At 39.3% G+C, this 16,044-nt stretch overlaps 1 protein-coding gene across 4 annotated transcripts in view; it reads left to right on the forward strand.

Moving 5' to 3' along the window:
- LCP1 (lymphocyte cytosolic protein 1) overlaps positions 1 to 16,044 on the forward strand; it is a 79,413-nt gene that overhangs the window by 17,016 nt on the left and 46,353 nt on the right. Inside the window, exons 2-4 of one of the 4 annotated variants that reach the window (XM_037741122.1) lie at positions 7,067 to 7,131; positions 8,798 to 8,912; positions 15,786 to 15,906. The gene's annotated coding sequence lies outside the window, so the exon portion shown is untranslated. Of the gene's footprint in view, positions 1 to 7,066; positions 7,132 to 8,438; positions 8,456 to 8,640; positions 8,660 to 8,797; positions 8,913 to 15,785; positions 15,907 to 16,044 lie in introns of those variants that run through there. The other 3 variants (XM_017535987.2, XM_017535989.2, XM_017535988.2) reach the window with 3 other exon arrangements.

The raw sequence follows: 16,044 nt of genomic DNA on the forward strand, positions 1-16,044 counted from the left end.
CCTCTGTCACCCAGGCTGGAGTACACTGGCACCATCTCAGTTCACTGCAACCTCCATCTTCTCCTGGGTTTAAAGCAATTCTCCTGCCTCAGCCTCCCAAGTAGCTGGGACAACAGGTATGCACCACCGTGCCCTGCTAATTTTTGTATTTTCAGTAGAGATGGGGTTTTACTATGTTGGCCAGGCTGGTCTTGAATTCCTGACCTCAATTGATCCTCCTGCCTCAGCCTCCCAGAGTGCTGGGATTACAGGCATAAGCCGCCACCTCTAACCTCTTTTGCTTTTTCTATGTACCATGCTCTCAAATGTTTTTCTTATCAGTTTTTTTTCACCTTTTAACATGAACATTGTTAAAATGCTAATGACATACATTTTTACTCTCCCATTTAATTACTTGGTTCACACTCTTATTTTCTGTACGCTTATTTTGAAACCTTTTGTTTCTATATTGGTATTCTTGGTGGTTTGAAGAATCTCAAACATTGTCTCAGCAGTGGCATCATATCTGTTTACAAAAGTTGAGGAAATACGGTATTTCCAGCTTAGGAAACTGAAGGTAAGTGCATCCATTCATTTCAATTGGCATCTGTTTCAATGACTCTCTTAATGCAAATGGGTTGTAAAATGTCAGTGAGTATCTAGGGAGTTGTTATAAGCTACAGGTAAGTGAATTCTCTACTTTTGAAATGGTTGTAGCCTGCATCATTTGTTGAGTTCCACTTTTTAATGCATAGGAATACTGCAGAAATAACATTTTATGTGTTTGACATTTTATGGAAAAAAATTTGCAAGTCATGAACAGCCCTCTTTCTTTCTTAATCTACCTGAAAATAACTATAATTAACTTTTGTTACATTGTTATCAGAAAGGGATAGTTAAATTAGCATTAAACAGATGTAAAGTCAACCTTCATATGGCAGCTGTGTATATAAATTATCTGGAAAACCTATCATGCTTAGAGGATGAATTTTAGCTATCTATTTAAAATGTCTAATTACTGTAGCTCTTTGGTTTAATGTTAAAATGCCATATTGTTTATAGAAACGGCTTGCCTTCTCAACTAATATAATATGCATTGAAATTGTTCTATGTGCAACGCACCATGTTAGGTGCTGTGGAAGTGTGCAATTCCTGTACTCCAGAAGCTGACATTTCAGTTGAGAGATGTATATAGCATCCTCACACTGTTCATATATGCTGGTCCCTCTGTTCGAAATGGTCTCCATCACTTTTTCCCCTCCTTTACCTGGGCAGCTTCTATATATTTCTCAAGACCTAGCTATACATTATCTTCTATTTTTAATTGATAGATAAAAATTATATATATTTATGGTATACAATGTGATGTTTTGATGTATGTATATATTGTGGAATAATTAAACTAAGCTAATTAACTTACCTATCCCCTCATATACATATTTTTTTCTGGTGAGAATGTTTAAAATTTCCCTTAGCAATTTTCTTTTTCTCTTTTTTTGAGATGGAGTCTCACACTATCGTCCAGGTTGGAGTGCAATGGCACGAACTCAGCTCACTGCAACCTCCACCTCCCAGGTTCACGTGATTCTCCTGCCTCAGCCTCCTAAGTAGCTGAATTTACAGGTGCACACCACCACCCCCAGCTAAGTTTTTATATTTTTTTTTAGTAAGGACAGGGTTTCACTATGTTGGCCAGACTGGTCTCAAACTCCTGACCTCGATCCACCTGCCTTGGGCTTCCAAAGTGCTGGGATGACAGGTGTGAGCCACCACACTCAGCCTCCCTTAGCAATTTTCAAGGATATGGTACATTAACAATAGTCATCCTTTTGTACAATTGGTCTCTAGGAGTTATTCCTCTTGTCTAACTGTAATTTTGTATTTTATGACCAACATCTTCCCATTTTTTTGTACTTTACCCCCATTGCTCAACTACTTCTTGCCTCCATGAGTCAACTGTTTAAGATTTCACGTAAAAGTGAGATTATGGCCGGGCACAGTGGCTCACGCTTATAATCCCAGCACTTTGCGAGGCGGAGATGGGTGGATCACCTGAGGTCACGAGTTCGACACCAGCCTGACGAACACGGGGAAACCCCGTCTCTACTAAAAATACGAATTTAGCCGGGCATGGTGGTGCATGCCAGTAATCCCAGCTACTTGGGAGGCTGAGGCAGGAGAATCGCTTGAACCTGGGAGGTGGAAGTTGCAGTGAGCTGAGATGGTGCCATTGTATTCCAGCCTGGGCAACGAGAGCAAAACTCCATCTCAAAAGAAAAAAAAAAAGAAAGAAAGAAAAAGTGAGATTATGCAGTATTTGTCTTTCTGTGCCTGGCTTATTTTACTTAACATAATGTGCCCCTGATAAATCTATATCACACATGAGGAAATTTCCTTCTTTTAAGGCTGAATAATATCCCATTGTGTATTTAGACCACATTTTCTTTCTTCCGTCCTCTGATGCTGGCTACTTAGGTTAATGCCACATCTTGGCTGTTGTGAATAATGCTGCAGTGAACATGGGAGTGTAGGTATCTGTTCTGAATTCATTTCCTTCGGGTATATGCCTTCGCCATGCCTGGCATGTTTCTCATTATGCCTTTGAGATTTATGCACTCCCTCTCCCTGCCTGTCTGTCTACTCCCCATGTCTATGAATCTGAATCATTCTCCCAGAACCAAGAACAGAACCAACTACATAATTTGTAGGCCTTAGTGCAAAATAAAAATGTGGAGTCCTTTGTTTAAAAATTAAGAATTTTTAGACAGTGACAGTAGAGCATTAAAACAAATGGCAAGCCCTTCTGGGCACAGGCCTGTGTAAGACTGCACAGGCCACTGGATTATATAGTAGTTCTATCTTTAATGTTTTGAGGAACTTCCATGTTCCTCCTAATGGCTGTACTAATTTGCATTGAATTCCCACCAACAGTGTACAAGGGTTTCCTTTTTTCTCCATATCCTTGCCAATGCTTACCTTCTGTCTTTTTGATAATAGCCATCCTACCAGGTGAGGTGATGGCTCATTGTGATTACAGCTATACTTCTTCTAAGATGCCTTCCTACTTGCCACCTTACTGTCATATTTTTTTAGTGCCCTATGCATCTTTCTATCACAGAGTTTATCACAAGATACTATAATTGTTATGTTTGGTAACCTCCCTGATTGCAAACTTCCTGAATTTATAAGACTGACTCTTCTAGGTTTGTTTTCTGAGTACCTGGTACATGGTATGATCCTAATAAGAGCTTGATGAATGAATAAAAATGTAACAAACACATACAGATATATAATCATAAAGATTAGTTGACAAATGTGGCAACTAATATGCAATAAATATCAAGAATGTCTTATAAGCAAGTGCTGTAGGCTTTAGTGGGAGAGAAAATAATAGATTGGTGGTCAAGGGAAGATTATTGGGCAGGTCAGCTTCCTGAGCTTGTGGCCCATGCAGTCTCACAGGGACCTATACCCAGAAGGGCTTCATACTTGGTTTAATTCTCTGCTGTCACTGTCTAAAATTCCTAATTTTTAAACAAAGGACTCCACATTTTTATTTTGCCCTGGGGCCCACAAATTATGTAGTTGGTTCTGTTCTTGGTTCTAGGAGAATGATTCAGATTTATAGACAAGGAGCGTGGGGAGACAGGCAGGGAGAGTGAGGACAGAAATCTCAAAGGCATAATGAGAAATGTACCAGGCTGCCAGAGGGTTGCTCTGAGGCTTGGAAGATGCATTGAGACAGAGTTTGGATATTTTTCTAGCAGCAATGAATAACTTCAGATACCTAGCAAGCAGGAGAGTGATGGGAGAAAACTGTAGCCTTAGGAAGAGTCATGTGGTGCTGCCATGTAGGATGGAGAGAGGAACAGTGAGGCAAAAAACAGGAAAATCAGGAAGCTAATCTAAATGCGGTAGTAAAGCAGAAATGGCAAAGAAAGAACAAAACCGGGAAATACTATGAGGGAAAAAAATAAATGAAACTTTGACCACATATGGAATTGAAAAATAAAGCAGGACTCAGGAGTACTCTGGACCGTCCTGGGGGTGTAGTCCACTCTTGGCAAAGTGAAGGAAGGGATGGGCTAGGGGCAGCTTCTTTGTCAAAAGAATGATGAATTCAGTTTTAGACATTGGAGATTATTGGAATTTCAAAAGAGACCTGTTCATTTTTTACTTAAATATCAAAAATTGTTCATGGAGAGGAGAAATTGGAAAAGGAAAGGATTGTTAACAGTGTCAAATATCCCATAAAAACAAGGACATTGAAGACTGATTAGAATCCAGTTTCAGAAGAGTGATGAGAACAGCAGCCCAATAGAGACTCTATGGAAATGAACAAAGGTAGCACTTCTTAAATTTATAATCCTCTTGTCCAAACCACTCCTCCTGAAATCCTCATCTCATTGACTGTTACTACTCTCCACCACCCAGTTTCCCAAGCTCCTTCTGCTGTGTTCAATCTCTTTCTTCCTCCATAGTCAATCAGTCTTTTCTTCCCCTTTCTGCCTATCAAGTGTCTCTGGAATTCACCCACGTGTCATTATCCCACTGCCACCATCACCACTTTATGCCCTATGCAGACAGACGCCTTGGGGATGGCTCAGTCTTTATTCTCCCCACTCTTCCTCTAGTTCTTGCCATCTTATTCTTCTCACTGGAGTTTGGGGGGATTTTTCTAAAACTCAAGTCTAATTGTGTCACTTTCCATTTATGACTGTTAGGAATTTGTTCTACCAAAAATATTGAAGTTCTAAATCCAAATGCTTAAGAATGTGACTGTATATAGAAATAGGGTCTTTGCAGATGACCAAGTTAAGATGAGATCATTAAGATGGGCCCTGACCAATACGACTGTCATTTTTTTAAAAAGGAGAAATTTAGACACAAATGTGTAGATAAAAGCAGAAATTGGGGTGATGGGGGTGAATGGGGAGCAACCTCTAATGGGTAAAGAGTTTCTTTTGGAGATGACGAAAATGTCCTGGAATTATATAGTATAATTGTTGCACAACTCTGTTAAAATACAACAAACCACTGAATTGTATACTTTTTAAAGGTGAATTTTATGGTCTGTAAATCCTATTTCAGTGAAGCCACTACTTAAAAAATTAAAAATGTTAATAATCATACCTAATTCATAGAGTTGTTGTGAGGGATAAATAAAATAATGTATGTTAAGGGTCTAGTCCAGAGCCTGATGTACATAGTAAAAGACTAGCTAACACTTAAATAGGATTTGCTGTGTGTCAGACACTCTTCTAAGTTCTCTGCATATGTCAATTCACTTAGCCCTTGCAACAACTAGATAAAATAGACACTGTTCTTATCCTCATTTTCGAGATGCGGAAACTGAGGCCAGTGCAAGTAAATTATTTGCCCAGGCTCACACAGCTAGTGCAATAGTAGAGCTGGCCCAGCATCTTTACTCTTCACCACTTGATGCTCCCTGTCTCTGCCTCCCAGGCCCCACGTCTGGGTTAGTGCTGTGTGTTCCCGGGGACACTGCCTTTCATCTGTTGTGGTTCCAAGTAGAGAATTCTTCACTTGCCTTGTTTCCCTTGTCTGTGTCTTCAACTACAGTGGACATGCTACAATGGCAGGGACAGTGCCCATCTTAATTCATCTCCCTTCCCTGCCCATCATATGTTGGGATGAGGGTGGGCTGTAAAGTGAAACAAAGGTGTTTTTCTCTTTGTACAAATACCATGAGTGCATGGAGAGGAAGTGGGGAGAGCTGAAGAGATTAAGATGCTAGAGAAACATGAGATAATTGATGGAGCAAGGTATCTAAGAAAGTGGAAGATTAAGAGTGAGATAGTAATGAAACACTGACCTTGGGAAGAAAGAACAATGCCATTCCTATTAAGACTGAAAGAGGAGGAAAAGATGGATATTGTGAGAGCAGAGGCGAGGCTTATACCAGACCACTTGGATCATCTCAATCAAGAAGAGGCAGCAGAAGAATCTTGGGCCAGGACAAAGAGTGGCAGGGTGGAGTGAAAGGCTGAGGCAAGAGGAGAGAGTTTAGAATAAATGCCCAACTTTGGGGGGTCTGTGATCTCTTTACTGATACAATGGTCTCTTTTCCCAGAAAAAAAGTACAGACACACAGAATTATGCATTTAGTTTTAGGGGTCTGTGGACTCCAGGTTGAGAATGCCTGTTCTCAAGAATTAATAAAATAGAATGAAAGTATTTCTGCTAACTAATTTAAAGTCAAGCAGCTTGACTTTTTAGCATTCTGAGTTTGTGTTTCTGTGACTTTCCTCAGCAACATTCAGAAGCCTGACAGTAGCAGGTGATCTGGTATCTGGGACTGAGGCCAAAGGCTTCAGGGCAGGAGAGGGCGGGATGAAGTCTCAGAGGGTGGTGGAGCTTAGAGAAAGGCAAAACCCAGGCCAGGACAGGTGGCGGCGGAGGCTTATCGACGGTGGGGTGAGACAGGTTCACTCCGTGTGCAGCCCATAAGGGGGCGCATTGTCTGTAGAGAATGTACAAATGGTAAGAAAAACAAAAGTCAGTCTTCTGTTTACTGTTATGATGCACAAGCAATTGTAAACACCAACAGCAATAAAATACTCCTCTCTGAAAAAGTCTTGGTCTAGGACCTAAGCAATTGCCTGAAAGTGGTTAGACTTACAGCACTGAGAGGCAGATAAAGAGATTAAGATTGAGAGAGTAGGGCAGGGCTTGCAATGGTGCTGTCCAGGATGTGGCTGAGGGGGTGTGGGTGCCTGCCGTGGATGCTAGGGTAGACGATAACTCTGTTAACTGGGTGGCTGTAAGCAGCACCCAAGTCAATGCCTTTCGTTGTCTACAACCTAGACGTTTCCTGGAATCCTAAATCCTTTTCTTCACTTATCAGACATCACCTCTGCCCAAATCTGCAACTGCTTTGGTACCACACTGGCTTTTCCACCTCTCTATTATAGATGGCGTTTATTTCCTTACATGTTTTTTCCCCACTAGACTGTACTCCTAGAGAGCATCGATTGTGTCTTATTTATTTCTGAATCACCAGTTCAGACAAGCATGCAAACAGCCATTGAACCAGTGCACAAGTATGTTTTGCTCTTCTTTATAGATTCCTCCAGTCTGAGATGACCGGACACCAATAAATACAGACTACTGCTGCTTTCCTTCTCCCAGGTAAAGGAATAAATATCTGTTCCCCTTCATGAAGTGTTACCGTTGGACCTTTATGCCATCCCGAAACCACCAGGATGTGGAACCAGATCAGGGAGGCCCACAGTTACCACCCCTTGCATCTGTAAGACCATCAAGACAGTATCTGTGGACTCCTGCTACAGGGCCCCAAAGATGACAGCATTTTGCTGCTTTTAGTGTGAGCAGTGCTCTAACAGCCATGCATGGATGTTCCACTGGTGTCCTGAAAGAATCTAGGTGCTTCTTGGAAGCTCTTTGCAACTTATTAATTGGGAGTGATTATGCAATGGAGAAAACAGAGTCCCATCACCCTCTCAGCCTTGCCTGGGAAATCACAGGAAGACTGATAGCTCTCTGTGAGGTGAAGTGTTTCTAGAATCCCCACTGTCTCGCCCCGTTCTTCCACCCACTCGGTTCCCCAAGATCCTCCCTGTGGGCTTCTGACCAGTTGCCAAACCACTGGCTAATGAAGTAGATAAACCAGAACAGCTTGGGTTAACATTTAAGGGCAGAAACGACTTTCTAGAGGAGAAATCAAAAAAAGCAAAAGAAGTATAAGGGCAGTCCTCCAACCAGTCAGAACACTTTGACCACCTGAGAGGCCAATGGAGCAGCAAACTCAGACACACGTCGACTCTGGAGCAGACATCTTCAGCGTAGCATCTGACCTGGGAGCACAACCACACATCCTCATTCTTAAACAGCAGATCGACTACTGGAACCACACACAGTCTCTGGGCAATGTGGAAACATGTCTAATATTTAGTCAACATAACTCAGGGTGCCACAGTCTTCACAACTGTTGTGAGCACTTGAGGATGCTCCATTTGACGACAGGAATTTGCTCTTAAGCATCTGTGGTTTGGGTATAGAATAGAGCTTCCCCCACCTACCTGCTAATTTTATAAAATGTGCATTCAAAAAAAAATCTTGTCTGTAAGAAGGAATGAAGCTACCCATTTAAATATAGCAGCTGCCTGTGCAATCTACCGCTGCTCTTTATAGGAAACATTTAAATAATTGAGATATTTAATTGGGTTAAAGAGATCCCTAGCACATAGATGTTCTATAAATAAAAGAATGAGTAAATAATCTAGTAACCTTCCTTTTCATGTCCTTCCCTTAAAGAGATCATTCTGTTTTGTTTGCACCAATAAGACCACTGTTAGAGAACTCCAGAGAGGTTTGATTTGAGGTGGGGCGGGGCTTTCCCAAGGAAGTCCCTTTTCATTTGTTTCAGGTGTACTGCCACCTTTTTCCTTGGCTCTTTCACTAAAAATGAATAATTTGTTGATCTTTGCTGTAAGTGGGTAGGCACCTGGGCTTTGCTTTTGCAACTAGAGTCAAAGAAGTGAACAGGCTGACCTTGCCTTGATCTCTAGAATCAGAAAGGTTTAAGTAGCCCAGGGACTACTTAGAGGGAAGAGAAAGGGAGAGAGAAAAATGCTTATAAAGAAGTGGGCAAAAGAGCGGGACTCTGTCTCAAAAAAACAGAAAGAAAGAGGAAGTGGTAGGAGGTGTCTGAATTTCAGTGTGACCTGTTCTGTCAGGTGATTTTTGGTGGGGCGGGGACATGAAAAAAAAAAGTTAAAATGTCCTTATAAAGACAAAATCTTTTTCTTTCCTGGCTGATGATTTGTCATTCTAGTCACTTCCTGCCTTGTGACCACACACCCAGGCTTGACAAAGCTGTTCTGCAGATCAGAAAGAAGGGGTTCCTGGTCAGATACCAGTACTACCAAGGACAGTTTTTTTCCTACAAGGTAAATTTTCTTCATGTGTTTTGCTGGTTTTAAGTGCTCATGATGCCCTTCGGCACTGTTTCCGTGGATTGTGTGGGTTTTGCCTTTAGGGGACTAGAGATCTGAGCATGTCACCTGAGACCTCTGTGATTCCTGCCATGGTCTAACTGCCCAGGACGTCTGCGGCCACCTTGCATGGCCATCCAAGATGGAGCCCCTCGACTCTCGGGGCTAGGTTCTTCTCAACTTATCTGAGGTTATTACCTCTACCCAAAATTAAGGTTTCTTTTTTCTTTTAAAACCAAACCACGTTCCAGTGTATTTCCATTGCTCTATTTCAGGAAGACTATTTACTGTGATTTTATCTTCTTTAAAATGTTTTCAGGAAAGTGCATATTGATAATTTAGATTGTATTGCTTATTGGCCTAATGGGGGTAGTTTAATTTTAGTTCCTGCGGTTCTGTTTTTCTTAAAAAACGTCTTTACAGTACTTTAGTGGATATATTAGTATCTTGAGTCATATGTTACTGAATGTGATACCAGTTATTTGAGTGATTTTTGGCGCCAAGGGTTTTTAATGGGTGTGCTTTATAACCACATGGAATTAGATAAAGGTTTTCTCTTTTCCATTTGTTCTCTAAAAATGAAAGCAATTTGTGTAATGTTTAATTGTACTGTTTTTGTAGAATTTTCTGAATTATTTGTTATGCTTATGACCATACCAATGAATATTCACTCAAATTCTGGGAGGAAGGCTTTTATCTGTAATAGAAATTTTTATACAGTTTATATGAGATATTTATTCCAGAAATGTTGCCCAAACATAGACTTTGAATCTTGTAGTATACGCTTTTATTTAATTACCACTATTATATAACACTAAGAACCATTGACAAATGATAACAGTTAAAGTCATTCAGACTGGAAATGGATGCATGAATCAGGATATTTATCAAAACCTAACTTTTAATATAATATATTCATTTTAGTATATTATATTAATTAGCAACTTGTTTTCTAAAATTACTCTATCAGGACAACTTTTAGAAACCCTATCAGTAAGCAAATAAAGGCGGCTTATCTGCACACATCTTGATTTTGAATCAAGATATACCTTTGTACATCTTACGTTTGTATATCTCTACGTTTGTCGTAAGTTTCCATTTGGTTTCTATTAAGTATAATTGTTTAAAGAATGTCTGTGTAGACAAATTTGAATCATTTACCTGTAAATGTGAATTTCTGCATGTTGCAAAATGTGGCCACCAATATTACTTTGCACATCTCACCTGAATAGTTTCAAACAAGCAAACATGTGAAATTGAGAGAAGAGGGACTTGAACCCCAGAAAAGAACAGACTAAAAAAATGCTGTGTCTTATTTTAAGTAAAACTATTAATAAGAATAAAATAAATTAGAATGTGAAGGAATGTCAGTATTTTTCTTATATTTAAGAAGAAATAAAAAGGACTACTAGAAACTTAATTCAAAATAAAAAGGTACCCTGTTTAAAATTAAGTTTACGTTGCTAAAGCACCAACCCCATATATTACAAAGATATTCCTCTTCATTCTAGCTCACCCCCAGGAGCATCAGGGGAAAAATCTTCTAGGTCTTGCTCTTTGAACAAGCATTGCTGTGGTGGGATAGAGTTGTGCTTAGGAGGACATTTCCTTAGCAATCCCAGAGATGCTTTTCTTTGTAGCATTTAAATTTTTGTCTCTTTTGTAAATTATGCCTTCCAACAATCGGTAATTTGGGAAACAATTTCAGTGCTTTAACTTCATTTATAATTCTATCTCTGAACTCTTTGGGGGAAGGGAAGACCAACCAGAAAAGTCTCATTTGAATGTATCCATTTAACTTGGAGAGGACAAGAAAATTAATAATAGCACTTAATAATTAGAAGCATGTAATGTAAGCAGCTACTCTGTATAAATCACCTCGTTTAATCCTCTCAATTACCTTTAGAGTTGAGGAATGGGCTAGATGGTTGAAGGAACTGGCCTTAGGTCCCTGGGCATTTGGGGTGGGGGGCAGTAGATGGTCAGAATTTCAGGCTCCTGCTGCCTGTGTCTGTTACAGATCCTCCCTTCCAGGCCAGCAGATCCTCCCTTTTCCCAGAGGTAGGTGATTACAGGCTTTTATTACTGAAGCTGGCTAAGGAGATCTTGGCACTCACAGTTTTAAGGGAGAGAGAGAATGAAAGAGAGAGCAAGGGAAAGAGATAAGAGAGAGAAGAAAACACTGTAATAAATTTATAAAGATTTTTATTTTTATAAATAAGAGATACCATTGCAGGTTTTATATAATGGGATAAAGAAATAGTTTTAAAATTAATGCATAATTTTACTAAAGAATTGTTTGCCTTTGCAAACTTGCCTCAACCCACTTCCCCAACCTTATTTCTTGTCACTTCCTTCTGTTCAGCCTCCCACTACCCCATCCCCTCTTCCGCCTCTGCTAACCCACATTTTAATGCGCTAGACCACAAGCCACCAGAAAGTTCCACTCTCTTTTTGCTCCAACTGTTTCTTTAATTGTGTTCTTCTTTATTTTTAAAACTTCTGATCATTTCTCAAGGCTGACTTCAAGAAACAAACCCTTTTGGAGGCCTTCCCGTCTTCTCCCTGCCACCACTAAATGTTTCTTTGGTGTGCATTTGCTTAATGCTTTGATCTTAGAGTAAGTACAGCATTAATCATTTGTCTTATTTCAAGTCCTTATTTGCTGACAGACCTGAACTCCTTTTCTGTCTTTCCTGGCACATAGTAGATGCTAATTGTATTTACTGAATGGAAAATTTGTCACAGGTTTTTTTTTTTTTTTTCAGCTTCTTACATATGCATGGAAGACTTTGACTGTAGTTATTAACTTAATATTTACTGTCTCCATTTACTTCTATGAATGAAGATGCAACAATAATATAATATTTTGCATCCTACCATGCTTCAGTCTCATTTTAGCTTCAAAGTATCATATGGACATTGACCCCAAGAATTTTTTTAAATTGTACAATTACTACCAAAGAAAATTTAAATCTCATTATTGTAGTATAAATACATTAGTTGGGCCAAAACTTAGTTACCCTTGCCAAAACTGTATACCCAATAACAGGCCTCTTTAATGACAAAGAACGCAAGAACAGGTGTTAACTTTTACTTACTCACTTTGGATTGTTCTCAGAAAATTCTCAAGTCAACTTCTCCTTGTTACCTAAAGAGTACAGGCCCTTCTGTGTATACAGGAGAGATGGCAAATACATTTTAAAATCAGGTTAGGTAAAATAAAGTTAAGAAATCTGCTTATAAGATTATATTTATGAAGAGTCAAACATTTATAACGTAAGATTATAAAGGCTTGGACTTTATGACTAACAACAGGTTTTATAGCAGAGTGACATTATTTCAGTTAATCTAATTTTCTTCCTAGTATTTTTTTATTTGCTAGTTTCCCAACTTACAGATATCAAATCAAATGATACTATTTCATTTGCATATTGAACACTGCAGAAATAAAAATGAGAATTAGAACCCATCAAAATATAAAACTAATCAGTGTCTGCAGATTTGAAGAGTTTCAGGTGTTCCTATTTTGCCAGATGGAAATGCACTTCTTGCTGGGCGCAGTGGCTCACGCCTGTAATCCCAGCACTTTGGGAGGCCAAGGCAGGCAGATCATGAAGTCAGGAGATCGAGACCATCCTGGCCAACATGGTAAAACCCCATCTCTACTGAAAATGCAAAAAATTAGCCAGACGTGGTAGAATGTGGCTGTAGTCCCAGCTACTGAGGAGGCTGAGGCATGAAAATCACTTGAATCGGGAGGCAGAGGTTGCAGTGAGCCAAGATCACGCCACTGCACTCCAGCCTGTGAGAAAGAGTGAGACTCCGCCTCAAAAAAAAAAAAGTGTTGATGTTCCACAGTGTCTTCATTTTGAGGCTCCAGGAAGTCACCTCCTGATTAGATGCTGGTCTCCTAGGGGCATCTCTCTATTGCTGCTGTGGCCATGGTGCTCCCCAGATGCCATCTTCCTACTGCTTTCCTCAGTTCCCTTCTGATCCAACTTCCTGCCTTATACTATTGACTGTTCCTGTTGTTTTGGTTTGTCAGTTTCAATGCTTACATCAGTCTGCCCAGAAATTGCATAACTGCTCCATCTTGTAAGATATTGGTGGGAGGAGTGAGAGGAATTTCAGTTGATCGTCCTAATAATAGGATGATCTAATGCTTGTATTGAATTGGGTGTTTTTCTAAGTGCTTTAATCCTATTAAAGCATTTAGTTGTCATACAGTTCTGTCACATAGTTTCTGGTGCCCTCTTCATGTTTGAAGGCAAATTCATTCATTCATGTATTTTATTTAATTTTCTACAATTGGATCAATTTTTGTCCTAACTGTTGAATTTCAACGCAACTTCCTGGAATAAACAGGTAGCAAATCATGGTGCTTATTTGTACCTAAGCCCTCAAGTTGAGCTCAAATAATCATAATCTCCGCCCCGCAAATGCATCTATATGATAAATGCTTTTATTAAACAAACTATTCTGTGTTATCATATCATCATCATCCGTAGCAGCATCAGTAGTCAGCCCCTCTGAACACTTGACTGAGTAGTTGGTTGCTGCCCATTACAGGCCTCTACATGGGTCATAGAACATGATCTCCACCCTCAAAAACTTTGAAAGGTTCTTAGTCTTTAAAGTTTAGAATAATTTTAGTCAAGTGGAATTCACATTTTCTAGTCTACTGTGACTGATAGACATGAATAGATTAAACATTCTAGTATTTATACCCAAACACACATATCTACGATTCTATAGTAATGGCCAAATATAGGTGTCCTAAAAACTAAGAAAGAAAACTTGTTTTAAATGTTAGTGGAAGAAGAGAGGTAAAAGTGATCCACTTACTGAGTTTCAGTAAGATTTGCTCAACTTTAGAGCCATGGCTGTGTCAGCCCCACTTACAAGGAGCCTGTTTCTCAAAGATGGTCAGTTGTTCTTTCTGGCGGAAGGAAAAGCTATGTTAAATTGCGGAACTAGCAAAACCACAGTTCGTGGTTGCAGCCTTGATTCTTGTTTCAGCATCGGTTACATGGACAAAAGGAGGGGTCTCCCTTCCTCTCTCTGTCTTTCTCTCTCTCACACACACACAGACCACAGAAACACACCCATACACACTCCTTCTTAACTGGATAAGCTAAAGTGGAAAAGAGGTTATGTTCTCTCCATGGCAGAAAAGCCAACACCAAATTCAGCAGGCAGGTTAATTCTGAATGTGAATTGCAATCTCCCAGATAATTTGCTTTCCTTTTTCTGGTTGCACTTTCTAGAGGGAAGTGAATTAATGGAACAATTACCTTGTATTTAAATAATACCTTGTATTTTGGTTGCTTAGTTTGGTAACAGTTACTAAAATTTATCGAAGCTATGTATCCAAATGTATGAAGTAAAGGGATACACAAATGTTATTTGTATAAAATTTGCATTTTTTTCCTATTCAGCATTACTTAGGCAAAGTTTTAAATTAGAAGTGCATCTTTATTAACCTCAGGTGCAACCTTTTTTTCCAAAAAACTTTTTATAATAATTCATGAGATTATAATAGATGTGTGTGCACCCAATATAGCTTCTGTCCTGAAAATGTTTCTTTAATTTTTTTTTTAATTTTTAAATGGACATATATATATTTATGGAATACCTAGTAATGTTTTCAATACATGCAATGTCTAGTGATGAGATTGGGGTAATCAACATATCCATCATCTTAAACATTTTTTATTTCTTATGCTGGAAACACAATATGTATTTAATACATATATATATATATATATATATATATATATATTAACTACAGTCATCCCATAGTGCTATAGAACATGAGCGCTTATTCCTACTGTCTAGCTGTAATTTTGTATCTAAACAAATCTCTCCTATCCTCCACCTTCTCCCTACCCTTCCCAGCCTCTAGCAATCTCAGGTGTAACTTTTAAAAAGTAGATCCTTTGTACCTCCTTGACAGCATTGGCTCTTATCACCCTCACCAGAAAGGCCAGCTTGAAAACGAGGAGTGGGATATAAATTCCTTATGGAGAAAGCTAGGTAATAGGTGCAAAGTGGGAGTAAGGAAGGAAGAGAAGAGCATGTGTGCAGTTTTGCACTGTTGAGCACCCTTTCCTCATTTAAAAAATGCAAACTGAACTTCCCCCAGTGTTTCTAATGCTTTATAAACAGTTTCAAAGTTTCCCCTTTGGAAAGGTGGAATGTGGTGAGCACCTGGGAGAACTGTTAGATTTTTTTTCCTTCTCTTGTCATTCATGCTGGGACTGTCCATCAATATATCATGAACTCTGTTTCTTTTCTGTGCCCACTGAAAATGATGGTTGTGATACTTTATCTGTTTAGTGATGATCACACAGTTTTTCTCCTCACTCCATATCCACCCTTCTGTTCACTGGACGCAATTCTTCCTCCAGTATCATATCTCCAGTATTAGTTCTTTAAAGCTGAATGTCTGTAGCTCCCATGCAAAAAAGAGGCAAATGTGGCATAAAGAAAGGGGAGCAAAGGTAGAGACAAATTGGATGTATATTCTGGCCTCTTAGTAAATGTGGAGCCTGGTCAAGTTTCTGGAGCCTCTGAAGTCCAGTTTCCTCCTCTATAAAATCCGGCAAGTGCTATCCACTTGCTAGGTGTGATCCGGGTTATTTTCCCCTTCCATTTTCCCTGTTGTTGTCTATATACATAGGCAGCATATCTACTCCACCCAGCATCACCGCTGACTTACTGAGCCCCAAATACTTACATTATGCCAAGCGCTTGAAAGATCATTACTCTTTTATTTTCATAAATAGCTAGGTAAAGTTGTTTTAAATTATATCTTTATTCCAGATGACCAAACTGAGGTTCAAGGAGGGTTGAGTGACTTGTCTAAGGTCACAGAACCAGTAACTAGCGGAGTCAAGATTCTCACCTTGGCTCTCTCTCATTTTATGTTGGCAGTTTCTTAAAGGTATGAACCACATCTGTTTAAACTGTTTTGTATCTTCTAACATGAACCACTAGTTGCTTCCTGATAATATGTCTAAATATATCTTTTTGTAATTTAGTGATTATTGAATGATTATTTGTAATTCCATGTTTTCTTTTT

Source organism: Cebus imitator, unplaced genomic scaffold (genome assembly GCF_001604975.1).
Source record: "Cebus imitator isolate Cc_AM_T3 unplaced genomic scaffold, Cebus_imitator-1.0 Scaffold94, whole genome shotgun sequence".
Taxonomy (NCBI): Eukaryota; Metazoa; Chordata; class Mammalia; order Primates; family Cebidae; genus Cebus; species Cebus imitator.